Raw genomic sequence first — 16815 nt, 5'->3', positions numbered from 1 at the left:
GTGGAAGACGTATGGAGACACCTCAAACTTGAACGTAGATATACCATATGACTCAGCAATCTTAATCCTGGGAATTAATCTAAGTGAAATGAAATAGGCACATGAGGGGCCAGCACTGTGGTGCAGTAGGTTAATGCCCTGGCCTGAAACGCTGGCATCCCATATGAGCACCAGTTCTAGTCTTGCCTGCTCCTCTTCTGATCCAGCTCTCTGCTGTAGCCTGGGATAGCAGTGGAAGATGGCCCAAGTTCTTGGGCCCCTGCACCACATGGGAGACCTGAAGGAAGCTCCTGGCTTCTGGCTTCAGATCAGTACAGCTCTGGCCATTGCAATCATCTGGGGGAATGAACCAGTGGGTAGAAGACCTCTCTCTCTGTCTCTACCTCTCTCTGTAACTCTGTATTTCAAATAAATTAAATCTTAAAAAAAGAAATAGGCATATGAAAGAGCTATCTGTATCCTCATGTTCATTGCAGCTCAATTAGCAATAGCCAAGATATGGATTCAACCTAGATGTCCATCAACTGATGACTGGATAAAAAAATGTGATACATATATACATATGTACATATATATATGTATATATAATATACAACTACTCAGCTATAAAATATAATGAAATCCTTTGTTTTGCAACACAATGAATACAATCGAAAACCATTAAATTTAGTGAAATAAGCCAATCCCAAAAAGACAAATTCCTATGTTCTCTTTGATCTGTGGTAACTAATAGAGCAGCAAAAAATGGAATGTATAGGAGTGAAATTGATATTTTGAGAGTTTATGATTGTTTACAGCCCTTGTCTCTACTGCTGAACAACAGTGCTGTACTCTTTACTTAGTATAGGGTGAATCTTAAGAGTAAAAAGTCCACTGAAAGTAGATCAGTGTAGAAAGTAAGAAAAGTAGGGCTGACACTGTGGTGAGGTGGGGAGAACTGTGCCCAGTTTCAGTCCCAGAGGCTCCACTTCCAATCCAGCTCCCTGCTAATGTGCCTGGAAAAGATCAGATCACGCAGGGGCTTGGGCCCCTGCAACCACGTGGGAAACTGGGAAGAAGCTCCTGGCTCCTGGCTTTGGACCAGCCCATCTCCAGCCATCGCAGCCATGTGGGGAGTAAAGCAGTGGATGGAAGATCTCTCTCTGTCTCTTCCTTCCTTTGTCTTTGTAACTTTGCCTTTCAAATGAAAAATGAATAGATCTTTAGGGAAAAATAAGACAGGGAATTAGAGAGAAAGGATGAGAGGGGATGTGTGGGTGGGAGAGAGGATAAGGTGGGAAGTATCACTATGTTCCTAAATCCGTATATATGAAGTACATGAAATCTGTTTACCTTAAATTAAAAAAATTAAAAACTGACATTTAATTTCAATAGCTGTGAAATAGAATAACTACAATAAAAAACTCTACTTGTAGGCCAAATAAATTGGAATAGTAATAAAAATGCAATATAATTTTAAAAATGGTCTGACTTTAACATGTATCATCCCAGATGATGTATGGAAAACCTAATTAATACCTGGAACTGGTGCTGTGGCACTGTGGGCTGAGCCTCTGTCTGTGGTGCTAGCATCCCATATGTTACCAGTTCATGTCCTGGCTGATCCTCTTCCAATCTAGCTCTCTGCCACCTGAGAAAGCAGTGGAGAATGACCCAAGTGCTTTGACCCCTACCTTGATATAGGAGACCTGGAGGAAGCTCCTAGCCCCTAGGTTCAGACTGGCCAAGCTCCAGCCATTGTCGCCATTTGAGGAGTGAACCATCAGATGGAAGACCTTTCTCTCTGTCTCTCCCTCTGTCTGTAGCTCTACCTCTCAAAGAAACAAAATCTTAAAAAAAATCCCCAAGACAATAGTTTCAACCCTCAGGAATAGATTGACACCAATTTTGAAAGGACCTTGAGGTGATAAGTTTTATCTCTTACACTCTCTCTCACCATGTAATGACTTCTGCCAAGTTAAGTTACAGGAATATGGCCCTCTCCTGATGGGGCCTCTTGGTCATGGACTTCTCATATGACTGTAAGATACACTTTTTCTTTATAAATTACACATTGTACACTGGTTTTGTAACAACACAAAATAGACTAAGACTGAAAATAGATCAATACATATTTTCTCCTCTTTAGGAAAGAGAGAAGGTAGCCGGCGCCGTGGCTCAATAGGCTAATCCTCCACCTTGCGGCGCCGGCACACCGGGTTCTAGTCCCGGTTGGGGCGCCGGATTCTGTCCCGGTTGCCCCTCTTCCAGGCCAGCTCTCTGCTATGGCCAGGGAGTGCAGTGGAGGATGGCCCAGGTGCTTGGGCCCTGCACCCCATGGGAGACCAGGAAAAGCACCTGGATCCTGGCTCCTGCCAGGATCAGCGCGGTGCGCCGGCTGCAGCGGCGGCCATTGGAGGGTGAACCAACGGCAAAGGAAGACCTTTCTCTCTCTGTCTCTCTCTCTCACTGTCCACTCTGCCTGTCAAAAAAAAAAAAAAAAAAAAAAAAAAAAAAAAGGAAAGAGAGAAGGAAAATGGAGAGCCAGCGTGTGGCTTAGCAGGTTAAACTGCTGCCTGGAGTGCTGGCATCCTATTTGGGCACTGATTCTAGTCCTGGCTTGCTTTACTTCTGATAACTCCTTATTAATATGCCTGGAAAAGCAACAAAAGATGCCCTAAGTCCTTGAGAGTGTGCACTCATGTGGAGAATTGGATGAAGATCCTGACTTCTGGCTTCAGCTTGACCCAGCCCTGGACATAGCAGCCATTGGTGAGTGAACCAATGGATGGAATATTCTCTCTCTCTCTCTCTCTCTCTCACTCTCTCTCTCCCTCTCTCTCTATTCCCCCCCTCCTTGTCTCTTCCCCTCTCTCTGTAATACTGCCATTAAATAAATAAATCTTTAAAACAAAACAGAACACTAGCTTCTGGAGGATATCATGTTAATTTAAAAAAAGAGAAGGAAAATACACAGAACTTTAGAAAGCCATGAGACTATTGAGTTTTTATTTTTAAAATTTTTTATAAAGATTTATTTATTTATATGAAAGTCAGAGTTACACAGAGAAAGAAGGAGTGGCAGAGAGAGAGGGGTCTTCTACAGGCTAGTTCACTCCCCATCTGGCTGCAACAGCTGGAGCTGCACTGATTTGAAGCCAGGAGCCAGGAGCTTCTTCCAGGTTTCCCAAGCAGGTGCAGGAGCTCAAGGTCTTGGGCCATCATCTATTGCTTTCCTAGGCCATAGAGAGAGCTGAATTGGAAGTGGAGCAGCTGGGACTTGAACCAGTGCCCATATGGATGCCAGCACTGCCAGCAACAGGCTTACCGGTTGTGCCACAGTACCGGCCCCATTTTTTTTCAATTTAGTTCATGTCTGTTCTCTAATGAGAATAGGGAAGGATTTTTTTAATATTTATTTTTTTATTTGAAAGGCAGATTTACAGAGAAGCAGAAGGAGAGGGAGGGAGGGAGAGGGGGAGAGAGAGAGAGAGAAGTCTTCATCCACTTGTTCACTGCCCAAATGGCTATGAACAGCCAGAGCTGAGAAAATCTGAAACCAGGATCCAGAGCTTCTCCTGGGCCTCCCACGTGATTGCAGGGTCTCAAGGACTAGGGCCATCTTCCACTGCTTTCCAAGGCCATAGCAGAAAGCTGAGTGGGAAGTGAAGCAGGCAGGACTTGAACCAGCATCTATATGGGATTCCAGCACTGCAGGCAGTGGCTTTACCCACTATGCCACAGTGCCAGGCTCATATTATTTAGCAACCAACATAAGAAGCATACTTCAAAAAGTTTGCAGAAAGTTGAATTAAAAATAAGAGAACTGAAAATAAGCTGAAGAATAATTAAGTAATCACCTTACTGGAGAAAAATTAATTTTCTTTGATCTTGGAAATATATAGATGTCCTTCCTTATGATCATAACTGGAAGAGAAGATGAATGGAGAGAGTGGTGGTTGGGTTCACCCTTCGATTCCAATGTGCAAAATGAAATTATTATTGAAATGAATTGGAAGTGGAGTAGCCAGGACTTGAACTGGTTCCCATATGGGATGCTGGCACTGCAGGCAGTGGGTTTACCCACTATGTCACAGTGCCAGCCCCTATGTATAAATCTTATGACATCAGTAGAGACATTATGTCATATTATCCATTCCACATGAACAGGGAATGCTGATGTGAATATGTGAAAATATTCAATCTATGCATGATGATATGAAGTATTCATGGACAAAAAATTGTGTAACTTTTAGATATAGACAGATACACATATTAAGTGATTTTGTAAAGATGAGTTTAATTGGACCAATATAAATACACTAGTCATATGCTCTGTCAGATGCAGCCACAGGATCTGCAAATGTTTGGAGTTACCAAGTTTACATCCTTAACCAGAAGACATGGTGAATGAGAATTTAGAGTCTTTTTCAATGTATGATTAAATGAATAACTACAGTGAACTGGAAAATATGAATAAGAGGTTGGTGTTATTGGAAGTGGGTCCAATAGAGGGGGGATCCCCTTGCAGTACTACAAATGAGTCATATAGAACAATAGTATGAATAAGCTAGAAGGTGATATTCCAGATAAAATTTGCATCTGGGTGCCAGCATAGCTCAATAGGCTAATCCTCCACCTGTGGCGCGGGCATACCGGGTTCTAGTCCCAGTTGGGGCACCAGATTCTGTCCTGGTTGCTCCTCTTCCTGTCCAGCTCTCTGCTGTGGCCCGGGAGTGCAATGGAGGATGGCCCAAGTGCTTGGGCCCTGCACCCCATGGGAGACCAGGAGAAGCACCTAGCTCCTGGCTTCGGATCAGTGTGGTGCACCAGCCATAGCACGCCAGCTGCAGTGGCCATTAGGGGGTGAACCAATGGAAAAGGAAGACCTTTCTCTCTGTCTCTCTCACTGTCCACTCTAACTGTAAAAAAAAAATTTTTTTTGCATCTGATATGTACCCCTAAAGATGTACATGTTTAGGATTCTGAGCTTTGAAAAGAAGTACACATGAATGCAAATTCTTGCCATGTTATATTTTGCAAGGCAATTTTGTTATATTACTAAAACTTTGACCTACATTTCTCCTCACATGCAATTAAGAATTCAATCCATAAGTAGAGGTGTACTTCAAAGATTAAATAAGAAAAAATATACAAGACCCCATGGATATGCTCTTAATTAAACAGCATTTGAAAAACTTGTTCTCTTGCCATAGGTCATGGGACTCCAAATCCTATTAAGTTGACATTTACCAATGCCATCTTACTAGTTAAAGTGATCAGTTTAAGTTCATAATTGATCATAAATATAGGATTGTCAAAGGGATTATATAAAAAGATCAGTGCCTGCTAATAATAATTGATAGAATAAAAAGGAGAGAATGATCCTACATGGGAAGCAGGATACACAGCAGACTTATAGAATGGCAAAAACCCTAAGCATCACTCTAGTCTAGGAATCAGCCCTTAAGTCATTCTGATCTGACTAAAAATCCCATGAGAGTTTCTCAGGCATGGAAAGCCAAGACACTGTGGCAAAAAATGACCTAAATGAAAAATCTCTGAGTGAGATCCCGGTAGAAAGAACAGGCCATCAAAGAAGGAGGTACCTTTCTCTGAAGGGAAGAGAGAACTTCCACTTTGATTATGGCCTTGTCTAAATAAGGTCAGAGTTTGTGAACTCAAGAGACTTCCATAGCCTTGGCAGCTCATAACAAGAGCCTCAGGTGATTACTGACATTATAAATAAGAATGTCAATTGTTAAATCAACAACAGGAGTCATTGTGCACTTGCTCCCCATGTAGGACCTCTGTCCTTAATGTGTTGTACTATGAGAATTAACTGTAAAAGTAATCTTCAAACAGTACTTTATACTCTCCCTGAATCCCTCTCCTTCTCCCTCTCTCTCTTCTGAAAAGTCTGACTTTCAGATAAGTAAATCAATAATTAAAAAAAAAACTAAGAAAGCAGAACAGATTCAAGAAAAAAATAAATATTTTAATAAGGACTCCAGAACAGACTATAAATGTGGTACTTCTGCAGTTTTGTCACTATGATGTACTAAAAGAAAAATAATGTGTATTATCATGTACTAATTTGAATGATTGATTATTGGTAATTAGAATTTAGTTTTAAATAAACAATTCAAGTGGCAATATTCATCAGCCTAGTAGAAAAAGTTTGATACAGGCCAGCGCCACAGCTCACTAAGCTAATCCTCCACCTGTGGCACTGGCACTCTGGGTTCTAGTCCTGGTTGGGGTGTTGGTTCTGTCCCAATTGCTCCTCTTCCAGTCCAGCTTTCTGCTGTGGCCCAGGAAGGCAGTGGAGGATGGCCCAAGTGCTTGGGCCCTGCACCTGCATGGGAGACCAGGAGGAAGCACCTGGCTCCTGGTTTGGATCCGTGCAATGCCGGCTGTAGTAGCCATTTGGGGGTGAACCAATGGAAGTAAGAACTTTCTCTCTGTCTCTCTCTCTCTAACTCTGCCTGTCAAAAAAAAAAAAAAGGTTGAAACAAAGCACTCTCAATCTCACAAAGTCATGTGAATAGAAGGCATATCTGATTTATTCTAATAGGCCTTCCTAAAATTTACTAATTTTTTTCTGACAATAGTGAATTTGGCTCATCATAGAAAATTCTTTGAAGACTCTTGTTAAAATTGTCCCTCTTTGAAAAAGTAAATTTTACTGCATGAATCTACAAGAGGTAAATTTTTGTTTTATAGAACATTGGAAAACCAATTATGCTTAGTCTCTAATTTCTGATTTACTTTATAGAACAGAACTTATATAGAAAAATTTCACTTTATCTATTTTTTTAAATATTTACTTACTTGTTTGACAGAAAGGAGAGAGACAGAGAGGTCTTCCCTTTGCTGGTTCACTCCCCAATGGCCACAATGGTCAGAGCTGGACCAATCCAAAGCCAGGAGCCAGGAGATTTTTCTGGGTCTCTCACATGGGTGCAGGGGTCCAAGCACTTGGGCCACCATCCACTGCTTTTCCAGGTCATTAGCACAGAGCTGGATTGGAAATGGAGCAGCCAAGACATGAACTGGCACCTGTATGGGATAGCAGAGCCACAGGCAGAGGCTTAATGACTGTGGCACGCACCGGCCCCCACTTTATCTAAATTTATGGTAAACCCATGAGTTGCACCACAACACAATTTTTTCTTCCTGCCCTCCTGCCCTCCTGCCCTCCTGCCCACCTGCCCTCCTGCCCTCCTGCCTGCCTGCCTACCTGCCTTCCTGCCTTCCTGCCTTCCCTGCCTGCCTGTGGGGAAATTAGGCACAGGAGGCAATTCAAAGATGGTGGCTGAAGGGAAATTAGGCACATGTGGCAATTCAAAGATGGCGCCCAAAGGAAGTAAGGTGGGTGGTGCCCAAAGTGGTTTACCACCAAAGCTGATTGGCCATGCAGCATCAGGGGAGGTGACAACTGATGATGTGTACACATATATGGCTGGTCCTGTAAAAAGTTGCCCTGTAGAATGACCTTTTAAGTAATTGGTTGGCCCTTATGCCCTGCCCCAGTAATCATGTGGTCTTGTGCTTTAAAAGGCTTTGCCATGTGCCAATAAATGGAGTTCTTGCTTGCTTGACTTGACTCACCGCTGTGTCTGACTGTCTCCGGGATCAGGAGGCTGGGGAACGGGCGAGCGGCGCACTTACCTTTCTTTGGACCCAGTCCATCCTCCTTTGGGTGGACTAAGACCCAGCACCTGCCTGCCTTCCTGCCTGCCACCATGCCTTCCTTCCTGTCTGCCTTCCTACCTGCCTGCCTTCCTGCCTGTCTTTTTCTCCCTTTTTCTTTCTTTCATTCTTCCTTCCTTTCTTTCTCTTTTTTCTCCTTTCTTTTTTCTTCCAATTTATTTCTTTTTGTTTTCTTCATTCTTTTTCTTTTTATTCTTTTTCTTTCTGTTAATTTTTCTGTGTCATGATTCTTGCACATTGCATCCAAGGACATGGACCAGGGAGAGAGGCTTATGATTACTGTGTGCAAGAACTCTCCTCTTGAGGGTCAAAGCATCTGACAAGGAAGCTCTCCTAGATTAAGTCCTCAAGCGCCTCTCTCAATAACATGCCAGAGAAGGTGTGCTAACTGGAGAGCATCTTTGGTTTAATTAACTCTGGGAGGTCTGAGTGTTGCTGGGGTCCTCATTGGGATATAATAATTGGTCATGAATCATGTGAATGTGACTATTCACCACTAGAGGGCTCTGTAGGGTCAATTACATTTTCCCAATCATTGACATCTGATTCCCCACTGTTGTCTCCAGCTGCTCTGCTGGGGAAGAAAATCTGCTTCACTTGCAGGATACTTAAGTCCAGCACTGGCGGAAGCATGATTGAAAGAGCCCACAGCTGAGATAAAGGCAAAAAGACACTTGCTTCCATGTGAGAATGACTAAGTATACTGTCTTGATTGGGTAAAAGTCATCATGAAGAGGATAAGGCACCTCTGCATCTCCAAGTGTATTTCTACCTCCCAGCTGTGAACCCAGACTAGGGCATCCATTGAATAAACAATGATTCCATATTTCTATGTGGTGCTTCTCTGCTTAACACTGCCTGCTGAAATCTTGTTCCCATATACTTTTACCCAGCATGATTTGTCTTAATTTTTTCACTTCTCCCTGACAATATTCAACAATTTGCACACTGTGCTCTACACTTAACAGACTGACAACACTTAATTTTTGTGTGTACTATAAGCCTGATAAATTGCTCTAATGATTTTTATTATTCCATCATTGTAAAAATTCCTGTATCATGTTCTTTAATAAGTTTGGCATAATACTGAACGGTGTTTGACACTGAAGGCACTGTGTTTTTGCTTGCTAGTATTACCTAGATTGGGAGTAGTGATATCTATCCTCTGATTATACCTTCAAATTGAACTAAAGAGAGACTAAATTCTAAAGCAGGAATAAAATTGCTGATAGTGGAGGTGAAGCTGATGAGAAGGAAGACAAGATTGGGCACTCTGATGGTGTGAGTGAGCTGTTTATGGGTGATCTGTTCCTTATATAAAACCTGCTGCTGTGGGTTTGCCAATTTTTATGTACCACTCAGTAACCTTCTTTCACGTATCTTTAAGAATTCTGTCTCAACTCTCTCCCTTAATTTCACTTTCACAGTTATGGAAAACAAGGTTTTGAACAAGCTGATGGTTATGGATTTAAATTATTTGCAGAAATTCTGTCTTGCTATTGCATGGATCACTGATGCTGAAAGTTCCCTCTTATCTCTCCCAGCAAGAATCCTTAATGGCCCACACTGCTGCTGGTGCTGTAGAAACTTACAGTGCTGAAGGGGTAGTCCGAAATGGAGGCTGTCATGATGAAATTCTCTGAGTGCACTATTTTAATATCAGGCAGTGGGTTAACACCCTGGCCTGAGGTGCCAGCATCACTTATGTGCACCACTTCAAGACCTGGCTGCTCCATTTGTGATTCAGCTCTCTGCTATGGCCTGGGAAAGCAGTAGAAGATGGCGCAAGTCCTTGGACCCCTGCACCCACAAGTGAGACACAGAAGAAGCTCCTGGCTCTTGGCTTCCGACTGGCACAGCTCCAGCCATTACAGCCAATTGGGGAGTGAACCATCAGATGGAAGACCTCTCTCTCTCTGCCTCTCCTCTCTCTGTGTTAGTTTGACTTTTGAATAAATAAATCTTTTTTTAAAAAAGTTATTTGGCATATAACCTTTACTATAAAAATCACATCTGAGCAAGGTTTTGGCTCTGGATGCAACAGATGGTCACTGGCTAGGCGGTAATTACAGTGCACTGACCTTGTCCAGATGGCAGCAGAACCCACCAGCACAGCCCCTTTTCTGTGCTGACACCACTCCACGTGCCCACTGCCCTCCTGCATGCTGCTCTTCAGCTCTAGCCTTTTAGTTTGCAACCAACCAACCACAGTTGGCTCTAATCACACACACATCATGCTGCAAATATCACATGTTTGAGAAAGGACTTACTATTACAAGCCCGCTGGTGTGTGGGTCGGGGATGGCTGAGCACACCCTGGCACCTGCTCCTAAGAAGTGACACAAAGGGCCCCAGGTCTCAGAGCTTGCCCTTCGAGTGTTTACAGCATCTCTTGGTTTGGTTTGAAGAGGTCAATTATTTCTGGGTTTTCGGTCCAGCGATCTGACAGCTACCAAGAAATTAATTCTCTCATTCCTTAATCAGGCATTTGAAACTTATTAGCAATATGTGTATTTCTACATCTTTGAATAATGACTACTTCTCTGAAGGAAACAGTGAGAGACACCAGGCAGGTTTTCTCTGGCAGGGTAAATCACACTTAGTCATATATGATTTGAATTAGTAGATCATTTTCCATTTTGACTTAAAGATCCTCCCAGTTTCTGCTTACTACATTGTACTTCAGAACTCTTTCACATTAAATATGACTAATATGCATTTCCATATTTTGAAAGAGTATAAAAACATCTCACAGCTTTTAATAAAACTTTCCATTTCCCTTTTGCAGCAAAGATACAAAATCAGTTCAACACACCAGTATGAAAGGGGGAAAAAAACTCAACAAATTAAAATAATATTCAAATCACAGCATTAAGTATATCTACATCCAGCTCAACATCAACATTTATAATATATCAGTAATTCTATCAGATTTTCTCTGTAGGGAACCTTTATTAATATGTTCTGATTATTTACAACTGTACAAGCAAAGCACACTCCCAAAGTGCACATATTTAATACAGTATCAACTATTTGCATTTACAGGATTTTTAAACAATCAGAAAAAAGATCAACTGTTTAAGATCCTTAAGGTATATTACAAAAACTACTGCTAGTTCTTGTACTGTGGTATGCTTACTCAGTAAAACTAGCAACAAAATATCCACACAGTAACTGAGTAATTCTGATCCACTCATGCCAACCCGGGGTGTCTCCATGAACTCTAAGCTGTCTTATACAAAAGTTAAGGCAAAGTCATTTTCAAGTTTAAATGCAATTCAAGCCTTTAAATATTGGATGGAAATAATTTTTTAAAAAAACCTCAATCTTGTTAAATAACATTTCATGGAATAAACTGTATGGTTACTTGTAGCAGGAAATATTTTAATGTCTGTTGCTTAGAATAATTAAAGAAAAATGTTGGGGGCCAGCGCTGTGGCTCACTTGGTTAATCCTCCACCTGCAGCAATGGCACCCCATATGGGCACTGGGTTCTAGTCCCGGTTGCTCCTCTTCCAGTCCTGCTCTCTGCTGTGGCCCAGGAAGGCAGTGAAGGATGGCCTAGGTGCTTGGGCCCCTGCACCTGCATGGGAGACTAGGAGGAAGCACCTGGCTCCTGGCTTCAGATCGGCATAGCTCTGGTCATGGCGGCCATTTGGTGGGTGAACCAATGGAAGGAAGATGTTTCTCTCTGTCTCTCTCTCTCTCACTGTATACCTCTATCTGTCAAATAAATAAAAGAGAATACTTTTAGGCATTTTAAAACAAAATAATTTATATTGTTCTTCAGAAGTGCAACACTTCTAGAAGTGAATCAATGAGGCCCTCATCTTGGAGGTAAAAAGAGCAAAAATTTTTGTCCTCCACCAGCCAAAGAGGGGAATAAAACCACAAACACCATTCTCTCACCATTACATAACTTTTAAATCCATGTGCTGATGCAGAGGTTCAGGAAGACATCCCCATGGAGTTAAGATGAGGACTCTTCTGAGAGAGTGCCTGGGGGCAGGGGAACATGGACAGAAATGTGCATGGAACAGGTGCACTAGGCCAAGAGCCAAAGCAGCCAGCTCACAGGGATCAAAACCATTTCATGATACAACATACTGGCAACATGTCAGTGGCCAAAAAAGTATATTTTCATTTAGGTTCTATTCACATGTTTTGAATTGATTTTAGTTAATACCCACTTGCAATTGAGGGGAGGAGCTGGGTACTTGCTGGCAGAATGTCAAAGCTCAAAGCTTTCAGGTTTCTCTAGGGTGCGCTCTGCAGGTTCTTTCTGCCCACTGGATCCAAAAAGGCCTATATGTACATTTATATGTATTTTTAAATGCTGGACTCACTTGTTAACAGTTTAGATGAAAGCACAGCTCCCATGCCAGTGTGTCAGTGACCTGACACTGCCAACCCCCTTCCAGCTTGAGGCCAAGGTTGCCATCTGCTGGAGCATCTGAGATATGCACTTGTAGATCAATGTTATTTTAAAAAATAAAGCAGCATAGTTCCCTTAATTTAGAAAAATTTACTATATATAGCTTGCATTCAGAACCACACAGAGGCTTAATAAAAACATGAATCTGTTGGGATAAATGCATTTTCTATCCTGAAAAAAATCAGACTTACACATCATCTCCTGTTAAGCACCAACCAAAAATAAGGTTTATATTAATTAAATCCTGAAAAACAGTTTTTCTTTTAAGAGGGGGAGAATCTGACTCAGAGAAGAAAAAATAACTTGCAGGCATTCCGTGGGGCTCACAGACACTGCAAGTGCCTAACCAGTGGCTCATTCTCATACTGAGTGGGAAGTGTTTCACTTGTGGCTAATACAGCTCTATGCAACCACTCCCAGACATAGGATTTTCACTGAGGAGACTTGGGGGGAGTGTCCTGTCCTCTGTGAAGACACTTTCCAACAGCTGGGGGTGAGAGCCGATGCCCAGGCTGCCTTCCCTTGTCTTTGGAGACTCTGGGAGTGAACTAGAGGGCAGGGGCTCCCTCTGTTTCTCCACAGGTGCAGCGAGCTTCTTCTCCTCCTTCCTACAACTGCGGGGGTTTGACTTTTGCTCTTTTGGGGGTTGCAGTGGGGAAGAAGGTGGCTCTTTACACGTTCTCTGACAAATCTCCACGTAACTGGGCTTTCACAATTCTTTGGCAGCTCCATGCACCTGCACCGATTTACACGCAGTTGTAGTAAGGACAGGGGGAGTCTGTCCACACTGTGGGTTTCCTTCTGCTTTTCTACCACCTTGGGATCCTCAGGTAAATGGGCTGAGGGGAGGATCATTCATATGTTGCTGATACAGCACAAGAAGCCAGCAGTGAGGGCTCTCTGGGGACCACTACAGGAATAGCGTTCCTACTTGCATCTGCATGGAGGCTCCTTTCCTTTGAGAATCCTATTACCGAGCTAGATGGCCTGTTTTTGAACAAGTCCTGTTATCAAATTGCCTGCAGCTCCAGGTAATGAGGGGAAGTTGGACAGCCCCAGTTCAAAGTTTGTGATGGAGGCTTTGGTCGTGTTGGAGACTGAGTTTGGCTGCTTGTATTTTCTTCCTATAGCCAAAGGAATTTTTCCTGCTTCTGGGAGGATACTGTCTGAGTGAAGTCAGAGGAGAGGCTGCAGGCTTGAAGGTTGGAGATGTGAACCCATGTATAAATCCAGTATTTGGAAATAGAGTTACCAAGGGTGGATCAAAATAGCTACGCATTGTTGACAATGTCTGGGGGCAGTCAGGCTGTGCAGAGGAAACTGTTGTTGGGGACTGTATACTGGAGGTAAATAAATGATGTGTAACACTGCTGTGTATAAAGGTTCATGTTGAGAGACCTAAATCCATTCTTTGGCAAAAATGGGTTTATAGCTATTGCCTTCCTTTTAGCTGCACCTTAATTGGTTTTCCTTGAAAAGTTTTGACTTTTCACAGGTACTTGTAAGCCTGTTGTGCATCAGCTTCTGCTTCAAATGTAATAAATCAATTATCATTATGGGCAAATTCACAGTTAATAAATTTCAGTAAATTATTTCCTTTGAATAGTGCTTCTACTTCTTCCCCAGGGGTAGATTCAGATATTTCTCACAATATGACTATGCAACGATTTTGATTTGGCCTTACTTTTTCTCCCTTCTCACCCACCGGGACTAAAGGTAAAGATCTTAGCACTTCAACAATCGAATCCACACTAGTACTGAGTTTCTTGATATAGTCAAGGGTAGCTACCATTGTAATTAGAGCATACTGCTCACTGTCCATCTGTGAGGTAAGATACACGGCACTAGCAAGAGTCTCCCTAGATAAACAGAATTCCAATTTTTTAAGTACTTCTTGAGAGTCTTCCTGGCTTTCTGGTTGAGATTCATTCCCTCCTGTTTCACTATTTTCAGGTAGAGATTCGTATTCTGCATGATCCAGAGCCAAAGCGTTCATGTCTGATTTGACTCAGGTAAATCTGGTAATGCTGCATTCTCACGACTTTTGTCACCATCACCATTGACATCCAATCCCTGCGGGCTGCAGTCTGCACCATGGCCAGCTGTCTCCTCCCATGTAGCACTCAAACCGACAGCTGCACTACTTGCTTCCAAATGTAACGTGAGTCCCCCACACTTTCGCATTAGGGTTTAGCTCTGAAACCTTAGTTGTTGGTACCTGACTCAAAGCTGGGATGGAATTTGAGAAGTGGTTTGAGATACAGAACCATTCATCAGATGAGAGCTGTCCTTGCCCTCTTGGCCTCGCTGTGCCTGCAGTTCAGCCACAACTTTAGCGTCCTCATCAGAAGTCATGGGTTCCACTCAGAGAAGTTTAATGTAAACTTCAGGATGTTGCCCGCGCCACCTGCCCCACCCGACCGGCCTCCGGCAGGCTCCTTGCCACAGCCCAGGTGCCTGGTGACCCCGCAACATGCAGGGAGAGCCGAGGAGGGAGACTAGGAAGAGGCGGCGCTGCGGGGCCAGGCTGGATGTAGGGAGGAAGGGCCGGCATGGGCCGGTGCAGCGGCAAAAGTGGCTTCTTCCTCTTTGGGACCGAAAATGTCTCAACCTCGAGACTCTGGATCCCCAACACTCCTTCCCTTCACATGAGAACACACCTAAATAAATCCTTAAAAGGTTGAGTGTGAATCAATCGGGCAGAAATTCACTAAGTACCAAGTTGATCGCATCCATCATAGAGCGGATGGGAGACTGAACAGAGCCCAGCATCGAACCATAGTGCTTCTGATGAGAATACAGGGCCCACATTTTCTCAGAAAGGAACACTGGAGGGGCCCAGCTTGAGGTGGGTCAGAGGCAAAAGTGCTAAAAGTATAATAACTGGGCATTCTCAATGAATGGGACTCACTCATGGTATTTCTGTAAGTTTGAAATAATTTCAAAATTAACTACTCTTAAAATGACCAAATTATAAGATGACAATATCCATATCATGTTAGTAAAGCAGGGACAGCATCAAATACTATAAAGGCTAAACCTTACCCAATTCCTATTAGGCCGAAGTTGTAAAACTTGTCCCCTTCTAAGCATCTACATGTGTGGAGACTGCACAAAAAATAGAATACTATTCACAATACATTTTTTGTGAATATATTTGTGATAATTTGTAAACAGCTTGATCTTTCTATTTTAAAGGTTTTGAAAACCCTGTTGCTCTTTAAAAATAATTATTTTATTTTTGTACTTGAAAAGTAGAGATGGGGTGTATCTCAAATCTGTTGGTTCATTCCCCAACTTTATGCCACAACTGGGGCAGGACCAAGCCCAAACCAGCAACCTGAAACACAATCTGGGTCTCTACAAGGGTGGCACGGACTCAACTCCTTTAACCTTCATCACTGTCTCTCTGAATGCACACCAACATGAAGCTGGAGTCAGAAGCAGAGCTGGGACTTTGCCCAGGCTCTCTGACATGGGATGCAGGCATCCCAAGCAGTGGTCACACCACTATGTCAAATGGCCACTCCTTCATTTTTAATTTAGTTTTTATTTGGGAATCAGAGAGACTGAGAAAGACAAGCAGCAGAAATCACTCATCTGTTGGCTTACTACACAATGCCCACCACAATCAGGACTGAATTAGATGAAAGACAGGAGCCAGGAGCTTCATCCAGGTCTTCCATATGGTTGACAGAAATGCTTGGGCCATTATCCACTGCTATCTCAGACAAACTAGCAAGAATCTAGATTGGAAGAGGAGTTGCCAGGACTCAAAGCTGCACTCCATATGAGATGCCAATGTCAGAAGAGCAGCTTGACCTATTGAATCACATGCTAGTCCCTGCATCAATTCAAACCAGTGCACTCACCCTACCCTGTATATATTCAAAGAATGCAAAGCTGGACATCCCCTCCCTTTCCTTATTATAAAAGCCTCAGTCCTGCTCCACCTCAGAAGAACCGTGGTTCACTTTAAACTGAATCTGTCTCCCAATTTGCAATCCTATTCTGCATCTGAAAAACATCTCTCTGATTTTATTTTAATCTCATTTATGACCTTTTGCTTTATATAATCCAGGACTCTCTGGTCTTATCTCCTTGCCTACTGGCAGATTTGGGAAAATGTTTTATATTATGTATTTTCACTACCTCAGGTGAATACCTGAGGGTTAAAATGTTAGATAAGTGAATGCTACATTTTTTCCTAAAAAGTCTTTGTTGAATTAGAATCCATATGTCTTAGTACTCATGAAGCAGATGTTCTTCAGAATCACATCCTCTACAGCTTTCCCTCAGATGTCTCAAGCAGGGCCTGAACTTCATTGGTACATCCATAATCATATCCTTGAATGTGACTCCTAAAATATGGACATCCTTGCTCAGCCAAGGCCATCTGTACCAACGTCTAGGAGAGAAGGTCATAACTGTACCAAGGGGGTGGCTCTATGGATAGAAAATTTAAACCATGGTTGGGATTACCCTCAAGTATTTCCCTGTGCTGGCCTTCCACATGTCTTTCCCACACAATTACTGGGATATGTACACAATCTGAACAGTCAGTGATTTCAATATATGGGAGTGTCACAGCTATGCTGTGAAATAACCTGTAGATGTCTGAGTAAAGTGGGAAATTATACATGATTATAAATTTTTGAACTTAAGAATACAAAACTATTTCCTTA

General features: G+C 42.6%; 1 long non-coding RNA gene and 1 pseudogene across 8 annotated transcripts in view; both read right to left on the bottom strand.

Moving 5' to 3' along the window:
• Positions 1-7752, bottom strand: part of LOC100345825 (uncharacterized) — a 32569-nt gene extending 24817 nt beyond the window's left edge. Inside the window, exons 1-3 of one of the 8 annotated variants that reach the window (XR_016236837.1) lie at positions 7223-7489; positions 6814-7041; positions 1519-1630 (exon numbers count right to left, since the gene is read on the bottom strand). This is a non-coding gene — a long non-coding RNA (uncharacterized LOC100345825). Of the gene's footprint in view, positions 1-1518; positions 1631-3029; positions 3216-3478; positions 3634-6813; positions 7042-7190; positions 7490-7653 lie in introns of those variants that run through there. The other 7 variants (XR_016236838.1, XR_016236842.1, XR_016236844.1 and 4 more) reach the window with 7 other exon arrangements.
• A 4809-nt stretch (positions 7753-12561) lies between these two features.
• On the bottom strand, positions 12562-14485 carry LOC103346915 (la-related protein 4B pseudogene; annotated as a pseudogene).
• Positions 14486-16815: the final 2330 nt, after the last annotated feature.

The sequence above is a fragment of the Oryctolagus cuniculus genome, chromosome 7 (assembly GCF_051225735.1).
Source record: "Oryctolagus cuniculus isolate XC-2025 breed Fujian yellow rabbit chromosome 7, ASM5122573v1, whole genome shotgun sequence".
Lineage (NCBI taxonomy): Eukaryota > Metazoa > Chordata > Mammalia > Lagomorpha > Leporidae > Oryctolagus > Oryctolagus cuniculus.
The sequence above is the reverse complement of the archived record's forward strand: the minus strand, read 5'-3'. Positions and strand labels throughout refer to the sequence as shown.